This window comes from Octodon degus, unplaced genomic scaffold (assembly GCF_000260255.1).
Source record: "Octodon degus isolate 3935 unplaced genomic scaffold, OctDeg1.0 scaffold00004, whole genome shotgun sequence".
NCBI lineage: Eukaryota > Metazoa > Chordata > Mammalia > Rodentia > Octodontidae > Octodon > Octodon degus.
The window spans coordinates 15407266-15416723 of record NW_004524580.1 but is presented as its reverse complement, the minus strand read 5'-3'; the positions used below and the strand labels follow the sequence as shown (position 1 = coordinate 15416723).

The window sequence follows — 9458 nt, the reverse complement described above, 5'->3', positions numbered from 1 at the left end:
AAAAGGAGAAGAAGCCAGAGTCCATGGAAGGTGATCTTCCAGAGAATACGAAACAGGAACTAAAAGAAAGAGCTGGGGGATGATGTCTTCAAGAAGAAAGATTTTGACACAGCACTAAAGCATTATGACAGAGCCAAGGAACTGGACCCCACCAACATGACCTACATTACCAATCAAGCAGTGGTATACTTTGAAAAGAGTGACTATAATAAATGCCGGGAGCTTTGTGAGAAGGCCATCGAAGTGGGGAGAGAAAATCGAGAAGACTATCGACAGATTGCCAAAGCTTATGCTCGAATTGGCAATTCTTACTTCCAAGAGGAAAAGTATAAGGGTGCCATCCATTTCTAAAATAAGTCTTGGGCAGAACACTGAACTCCAGATGTACTGAAGAAGTGCCTGCAGGCAGAGAAAATCCTGAAGGAGCAAGAGGGCTGGCCTACACCAACTCTGACCTGGCTTTGGAGGAAAAGAACAAGGAAAATGAGTGTTTTCAGAAAAGAGACTATCCTCAGGCCATGAAGCGCTATACAGAACCATTAAATGGGACCCATAAGATGTCAAACTGTACAGCAATTGAGCTGCCTGCTCTACCAAGCTCCTGGAATTACAGCTGGCGCTCAAGGACTGCGAAGAGTGCATCCAGCTGGAGTTGACCTTCATCAAAGGTTACACCTTGAAAGCCGCTGCACTGGAGGCCATGAAGGACTACACAAAGGCCATGGATGTGTACCAGAAGGCACTGGACCTGGATTCCAGCTGTAAGGAGGCTGCTAACGGTACCAATGCAGTATGATGGTTCAGTACCTCAGGCACGATAACTCTGAGGATGTGAATTCCCGGGCCATGGCTGACCTTGAGGTACAGCAGGTAATGAGTGACCCAGCCATGAGGCTCATCCTGGAGCAGATGCAGAAGGACCCCCCAGGTACTCAGTGAACACTTAAAAAGCCCTGTAACAGCGCAGAAGATCCAGAAGCTGATGGATGTGGAGCTGATCGCAATTCGGTGATGACTTGCTCACCTCTTCCCTTCACCCTCCCATGTGGAAAGACCCTGGGATGGCGGTGAGCAGCACGGCAGAGGGAGAGGGGAGAACGAAGGGCTTATCTTTATATTTATACATGCCTACCTGGAGACACAGACTCACACAGCCTCCGCCACGGGCCTCCTAGCACATGCATGGTCTCCTCACTCCTGCCCTCCAGTTTTGTGTCTCCTTCCCCCATGCCCTGGTCCTGTCTCAGCTGCTCCCCTGTAGTTGCTTCTTTTGGAGGGGCAGTGGGCAATATGGGGATGGGACAATCTTCTTCCCAGCCTGCTGTCCCAGCTGTCTTCGCATTGTTATTGCTACATCCCGCCTCCAATAAAACAAGCCAGCTGGATGTGGTTAAAAAAACAAAACAAAACTTAGACAACTTGTCTTTGACAAAGGAGACAGACTTCTTCACTAAAAGAAAGACAGCATCTTTAATAAATGGTGTCAGGCCAAAGCCTTAAGGTAGATCCATATTTTTCACCATGAGTTAAATCAAAATAAAATGGATCAACAATCTAAATATTAAGACAGAGCTGGGAATATAGCTCAGTATCACAGGGCCTGCCTGACAAGAACAGGTCATGAGTTCACTTACCAGTACCAAGAAAATAAAATAAATAACTGTTTTTTTGGTACCAGAGATTGAACTCTGGACCTTATACTTTCCAGGCAAGCACTTGTGAATAAATAGATATTAAAACAGAAACACTAAATCTGCTGGAAGAGAGAACTCTTGACACTGGTGTAGGCAAAGCCTTTGTGAAAAAAACCCAGACCACAAACAAAATTTTACAAAGAATCAACAACTGGGACTTCATCTTACTAAAAACCTTTTTCACACCAAGAGAAACCCCCAGGATAGTCAAGAGAATTCCGATTTGATTTGAAACTGTCTCATTGCTATCTGTTTATCAATAAAACTTTGAAAAAAAATCATACACATGAAAGAAATTCAGATTAAAGCAATGTGAAAAAAAAAGAGACAACCCATAATGTGGGAAAAATGTTTGCCAGCTGTTCCTCAAACAAAGGACTACTGGGGCCAGCAAGATAGCTTGGTGGGCTAAAGCACCTGCTTAGGCAAACTTAGGCAAGTGCAGGGACCTTAGTTCAATCATAAGAACCACATGCTGCTCCAGCCCCACCCCAGGGCAGGATGAGACAGACAGAGTCAGGGTGTGGTGGTGCATGCCTGTAATCCCAGCACTGGGCAGGCTGAAAACAGGAGGATCACCATGAGTCTGAAGTCATATAGTGAGACCCTGTAACAACCAAATACATTAAAAAATAAAATAAAAGACTACTATTTAGAATATAAAATAAACAAAAATAATCTGACCCACCCAAAAAATTGGGTCTTTAAACCCAACCCAAAAATGGACAACTAAAATGAATAGATACTTCTCATAGGAATAAGTAGAAATGACAAATAAATACATGAAAAAATGTTCACTATCTGGTCATTTGATAAATGCAAATAAAAAGAACACTGAGATTCCCTTTCATTTCAGAAAGAATGTTTAGCATCAAGAAACAACAAATAATATGTGCTGGCTGGACTTTGGAGAAAACTAATGCTTTCTCCACTGTTGTAGACTCGTGTGACCACTGTGGAAAGTTATGAGGAGGTTCTGCAAAAAAACTAGGGCTGATGGTTTCATTTGTCCCAGGTATTCTTTTCCTTGGTATTTTCTCAAAGGAATTAAAAGCATTATATCATAGCAATGTATGCATATCCATGTTTATAATGGTGTGATTTTAATAGCTAAATCTTGGAAATAGCCCAAATGATCAACTGATGAATGGATAAAGCAGGGATAGCTTTTTATATAATAGAGTACTACTCTTCCACAAAAAAGGATAAGATTTAAAAATTTCTAGCTAAATGTATGCACTTTGAGGCCATATTAATTACTAAAATAAATTGGAAGCCCATGAATATATTTTCTTGCTTCTCTGGTATGAGAAACTGAAAGTGTAAATAAGGACCAAAATGTGTAATAGATACTGTAAAATAGGAAGAAAATGTCCAAATGGGAAGGGAAACTAGGGAGAGGAGAAGAGAAAGTAATTAAGGGAAAGGAAAAAAAAATAATGAGAAAAGAAGGAAAAAGTGAAAGCTTTTATAAATAAGATAGGAAAGAATGATTGGAAGATAAGGGAGTGGGAAAATATATTAATTATGTGTTGTACAGGTACAAATCCTCTATGATGAATGTGATCATTATGTATACCTAAAATGTACCAGTCAATGTAATTAATTAAAAAGTAATGAATGAATGGAATATTTGTAAGAAGATATAAATTTAGACAAAGCTGCACAGAGAAAATTATGTGTAAATTTGGAGGCATAGATTTAAGTTAGGCAGCCACAAGAAATAAAAGACAGGGGCTGCCAGATGCTGTGAAAGGCAAAAGCATCTTTTCCTTGACACCTTTAGACACAAGATAGCCTTCCTAACACCCTGATTTTGGATGTCTACTCCAGGACTGCAGACTGTAGGGAAATATATTCTATTGTGTGAGCAACCCTATTATTAGTTGTTTTAATTATTCTTTCAAACAGCAGTGTGAAAACCAATACAAATGTTTATTAGGCCAGTGCAAGGTAAAATAAAACATTATGAAGCCCAACACTAAGATTAACTTTCTAAAAGTAAATGTCACCGTCCTGCAATTTTTTGGAGTCATTGCTCCTCTGCCTTCCTTTATGTACTCCAAGACTTCCCTCTCAGTCATGCTTGCAGTGCTCCTTTCTCCTTATGCCTGTGTAGACAGTCATTTCAGCAGCCTAATCTCTTAACCGCTAAGCGTATTTCCCTACATAACGTCCTCATTTTTATTTTAGCTGTACCTCCAATATCAATTCTCCTCTCAATGGCCACACAGTATGACTTCTTACCCTTTTCGCCTCACTTCGGCTATCGCTGCTACTCACTTTTAAAGTCACTTTGGCTCTCGTCATCCACTGACATTCACTCTCCTTCAGTTTTTATTTCGAATCATAAACAGGTTAAGTTCACTGAAATTAACATTTATAAAAGCACTTCCTTTTATTTGTTTGTTTGGGTTTTTTTTGCAGAACCGGGGCTTGAACTCAGGCCCTTGCACTTGCCAGGGAAGCACTTATTCCACTGAGCCATCTCCCTGGCCCCAAAGCACTTCCTTTTAAAGGACTAAGTTGAATTGCAAGAAATGATTAAAAGGCAACTTTGGGGGTTTTGTTGTTGTTGTTGTTACACTTTCCCTTTTAGTCTGTACTCTTAAGTTTGTATGCACGTATTAAACAGTTCCGTGAAGTTTTTGTTCATTATTCGCAACTTGAATATCCCTGAGAGACCTATGGTTATCCTACCTTCCAAAATCCACTCCAAAAAGGAATCAAACTTAACAAATACGCAAAAAAATCCTATATTAATGAAATATGTGCTCCACATTTGTATTATTCACAGTCCTATAGAGGAACAGAACCAACAGAAGCATTTTTGACAAGGAATTGTCTTGTGGGTATGAACTCTGACAAGGCCTGCAGAGTGAGCTGGCAGAACAAGGACCCAACAGCGTAACTCCAGTCTTAGAGCTGGTATGCGCAAAGTCTGATGAAAAGCAAACTTTCAGTTTAGAGAAGAGTTGACAACAAGAAAAGACCAGTATTCCAGCTCAAAGAAGTCAGGTGAGAGGAGCTCTCCTTTAGCCGTTCTGTTCTAGACAGATCTTCCATTACCTGAATCCTCCACATTAGGGAGGGCAACTTAGTTTACACATTCAAATTTATCAGTTCAAGGATTAAGTTCATCCAGAAATAGCATCACAGACACACTCAGAGAAGTGTTTAACAGCACGTCTGGGCACCTATCTGTCAGTCAAATTGAATCATAAAATTAATCACAGTATCAGTATTAACAGGAAATTCACAAAGGGTAAGGTTGGCATTGTTATACATTTCTCTGTTCCTCTGCAGCAACCTGGCTAATTTATTCTTGGAACCTTTCTTTCATTGAGGGAGGGACGAAATAAGGGAGATGAGAATATTCTGAATTAATTCAGCACATTCCACCCTCTCAAAGCCTGAGAGATGTTTCAATCTGGCACTGTTTCTTAACGAACACTTTTGTTGGCTCCTTATACAGCCATAACATTGATGATCCATTTTTCCTTTCTGCAAGCTTCTAGGAACTAGTGGTACATCTCCAGTTCTATTTTCTGCTTTTGTCCTATGCTGGTCCTATTGGGGGCATAGTCTAAGACGATCACCTTGCCATCAGTCACTGTTTGGTCTGTCTTTCAGATTATAGATGAGCAATACAGGTATAGTCTTTGAATAACTTCAGAGAATAAAAGCTGGGTCCAAAACTATAGTAATTCTCTTTGGAAATATTTACCAAGTAAGTTGCAGGCTCATCTCTGTTGCTTTCCAAAGTCTTCAGTGAGAACTGAATTTCTACCCTACTCTCTTTTCTCGTGAATCAGTGCAACTCAGGTGAAACTTAATTTCATTATACTTGAGATGAAGAAACAATTGTAAGTGGAGAAAATGCAAGTAGTGTTAAGAGACTTAAAGAGTAATTTTATCCTAAAATATTTTTCTGAAGAAGTCCCTGTTCTAAAACTCTTTATTTGTTGCACTAGTTTCTTTCCCTATTCTTAATCTTCATGGCAGTTATACAGATTCTTGCTTGACTTAAATACGTAGTACATACATGAAACTTAACAAAACCAAAAGGAGTTTTCCTTATCTTGCACACTTGTATCTTACAATCTGAGCAAGTCCTTTGAAGATTAAAAACGTGCAATGTATTAACCAGCATTAATTTCCTATTATCTTCTTTGGAAACTCCATATCATTTCTTTTATTGTCATATTTTTCTTTAAAATAGAAATGTAGGGGCCGGGGAGATGGCTCAGTGGAATAAACGCTTCCCTGGCAAGCACAAGGGCCTGAGTTCGATCCCCAGTTCCGCAAATAAATAAATAAAATAAAAAATATAAAATAAAATTAGAAGCAAAACAAGAAAAAAAAAGTGTTTTTCCCCAAGTATATAGTAGGCAACATTCTAAGATATTTCTCAAAATTCTTATCATTGTGTGTGTGTGTGCGCATGTGCATGTGTACTGGAGTACGTCACGATGATGTTTCATCAACAACAGACTGTGCGCATGATGGTAGTTCCAAAAGATTATGTCACCTGGGACTATCTTGGCTCATGCAGCTACAATCTACCTGTGTCAGCACGTTGACAGAATCTGCTAATAAGGCATTTCTCAGAATGTATCCCTATAACTGACGAGTGATTCTCTGTGTGTGCCCATCTCAGACACAGACTTCCGTCAGTTCTTATTTGTCTGCAAAAGTGATGGAACAACACTCTTGTAACTTTGGTACCATATATGTGACAAAGGAGTTTTAAATGATACAATTAAAGTCTTTAATCAGTTGTCTTTGAGTTAATCAAAAGGGATGACATCCTCTGTGGTCATGATATAATCAGGAGTATTATTAAAAGAGACAAGAAACAAAAGCAGGGACCCTTCGGGGGGTTCCAAAGGAGCGAAATGTTATGGAGCTGTGAAGGCCACATCACAAGGACACAGAGTGGCCTCTAAAGGCTGACAGCAGTGTTCCAATAAATAGCATGAAAGAATCAGCCCTACTATCCACAAGGACTATACTCATCAAGAATGAGTAAGCATAGGAAAGAATTCCAAACCTTAAATGAAATCGCTTCCCTGGCTGGCATCTTCCTGTCTGTGAAATGCTGAGAAAAACAAAACAAACTGAAAAATAAAACAAAACCCTGAGCTGGCACAAAGTTGCATTTCTGACCCACAGAAATAAAGATAATAGATGGGTTCTATTGTAAGCCACTGTTTAGTGGGGAGACGCTGCTTGATATTCATCCCAAGGCCTTGCCTGCGCTACCACTGAGCTGTATCCTCAGCCCTTATGCCAATATGTTTGTAGAATTGTTTTCCATTGTAATAGAGAAATGATACCAGAGCTCACGCATGTGGCCCCAAGGAGCTCCCTTGCACAGCCTGGCAGGCAGAGTTTAGCAGTGTAGTTCTCAGAGGGCTTGAGGCCTGCAGCTGGGCTAGGTCAGCTGAACTGCACTGCTAGGCTCAGTCAGGCACAGACTAAGATCCAGACCTAAGGGAAGACCCTTGAGGCATGGAGTAATTCAGGTGAACTCGTCTCCTGGAAAGCACCAGATACATGAAGGGGAGGTGCCTAGACAGAACTCTGGGGAACTAGTTTACAGACAAACTCCCAATTTATAATCTACTTTATTATATAGCCATAGTGCTTGTTCTTATGGTCTAAAATTCAAAACCATTAGTTTGTTAATTTCTAAATCTCACTTGCTGTCATTAGTATTGTTCATGGAAGTACTGTAAGTAGAATACCATATCTGCGTTAACCACATGTTCTCCTTTGGGTAATAATATCAGGAGGTGCTTGGGTAAAAATTCACTCAAACTGTGTACCGAAGGATGGAGGATGACAGTGCCAAATAGAAATAGCTATCTCATTTTTTAATCAATAGAGAAGGCACAGTCTTGTGACACAACAAAACAAGTATCTCTGACACAGAAGAGACACCTAAAGGACAGACTTTGGACAGAGAGGTTCTGATTCCATTCGTAAAGCTACCTACAATTAAACTTTAACAAAACAAGATAACACAGAATTCAAAACAAAGTGTTCTCAGTGAAAGAGAAAATGACAAAAAGAAGGAGCAAAATGTAATCTCAGGCTTGGAACACACCCAGAACAAATCCAGGAGACACTAGCATAGAAGAAATAGGAAGTAACATACCTGAAATATAGGAAATGATATCAACTGAGGTAAAGAAACACCTGCAGAAGGGATTGTGGAAATCAGAAATAATCACTGGGAGGGGGGGAGAGATGATAACTATAATGAAAGAATTACTAAGCATTTCTAAAGAAGATGCTGATAAAAGAAATAGAGCAGAGCTATTTGTGGGTGGTGGCCAGCAAGAGGGGAGTGCCATTAAGTTCTTGGGCACACTCCAGGAATACAAGGTGGTGGGGCACTGTCTACCCATTCCAAAGTGCCACACACTGCCTCTCTACTGCATGCAGACTTTCATACCCAACCATGTCATCACCAAGTCCTGGTTCTGGTACTTCGTGTCCCAGCTGAAGAAGATGAAGAAATCTTCAAGGGAGATTGCCTACTGTGGGCAGGTGTTTGAGAAGTCGCCTCTGCAGGTGAAGAACTTCAGCATCTGGGTGTGCTATGAATTCCGCAGTGGTACCCACAACATGTACCAGGGGTACCGGGACCTGACCACAGCAGGAGCCATCACCCAGTGTGACCAGGACATGGTCACTCAGCACCAAGCTCATGCCCACTCAATCTAGATCATGAAGGTGGAGGACACTGCAGCCAGCAAGTGCCACCATCCCCCTGTCAAGCAGTTCCCCAACTCCAACATCAAGTACTCGCTGCCTCACTGGGTCCTGCATCACCAGCACAAGCCACACTTTACCACCAAGAGGCCCAACACCTTCTTCTAGAGGCAGTACCAATAAACTGGTGCCACTCACAAAAAAAGAAAGAAAGAAAGAGAAATAGAGGAGAATAGAAAAATGATGCAAGCATTGAATAAGCAATATAGGAAAGAAATAGACTACATGAAGGAGAGTCAAAGATACATGTAGGAAATTAAAAACTGGCAAAGCCATTCAAACAAAAATGAATAGACTTTCAGACCTTTACAACATCATTGCAGCTAGGGACCAAGAAAGGAAAAAATCTTTCAAAAACAACAAGGATGCAGGAAATAATAATTCAACAGCTTTAACAGGATGCAAAAATGAACATCAGAAGCTGGTTTATGGAAAGAAGCAGTTAATACTTTAATTTGTTTTGTCTCCTTTTCTCAAATGTTTATGAATACTTGTTGGAAGACAACACTGTATTAAAATAAATGCTGTGAAATTCTGTATCAATTTTAATTTTTTTGGTTTTGATTTTAATTTGTACTCTTAAAAATTACAAATAAATTAAAAAAGACTAACAGGCATCAATGAGAAAGAATTAGCTAATACAAATAACATAAAAAGAATATTGGTAGAAGTGACAGCAGAAACCTTCCCAAATATGTAAAAATAATCTGACATTCAGATAATTGAGGCATATAGAAGTCCAAATAATATGAACCCATTTAAATTTACACTCAGAAATACAATAATAAAGATGCCAGAAATTCAGCACTGGCATAACATACTAAAATCTGTTATAGAAAAGAAATAAATCACATTTAAAGGAAAACACATAGAATGACAGCAAATTTCTCATCACAAACTATTAATCAAGAAGAGCATGGGGTGAAGCATTTCAAATTCAACATGAAAACAAATTCTAACTCAGACTGATATACCCTGAAA

The 9458-nt window shown here is 39.7% G+C and overlaps 2 pseudogenes; both read left to right on the top strand.

Annotated features, from left to right (window-relative positions):
- The window catches only part of LOC101567799, a 1747-nt pseudogene extending 735 nt beyond the window's left edge, over nt 1-1012 (top strand).
- A 5154-nt stretch (nt 1013-6166) lies between these two features.
- On the top strand, nt 6167-8585 carry LOC101570177 (annotated as a pseudogene).
- Nucleotides 8586-9458: the final 873 nt, after the last annotated feature.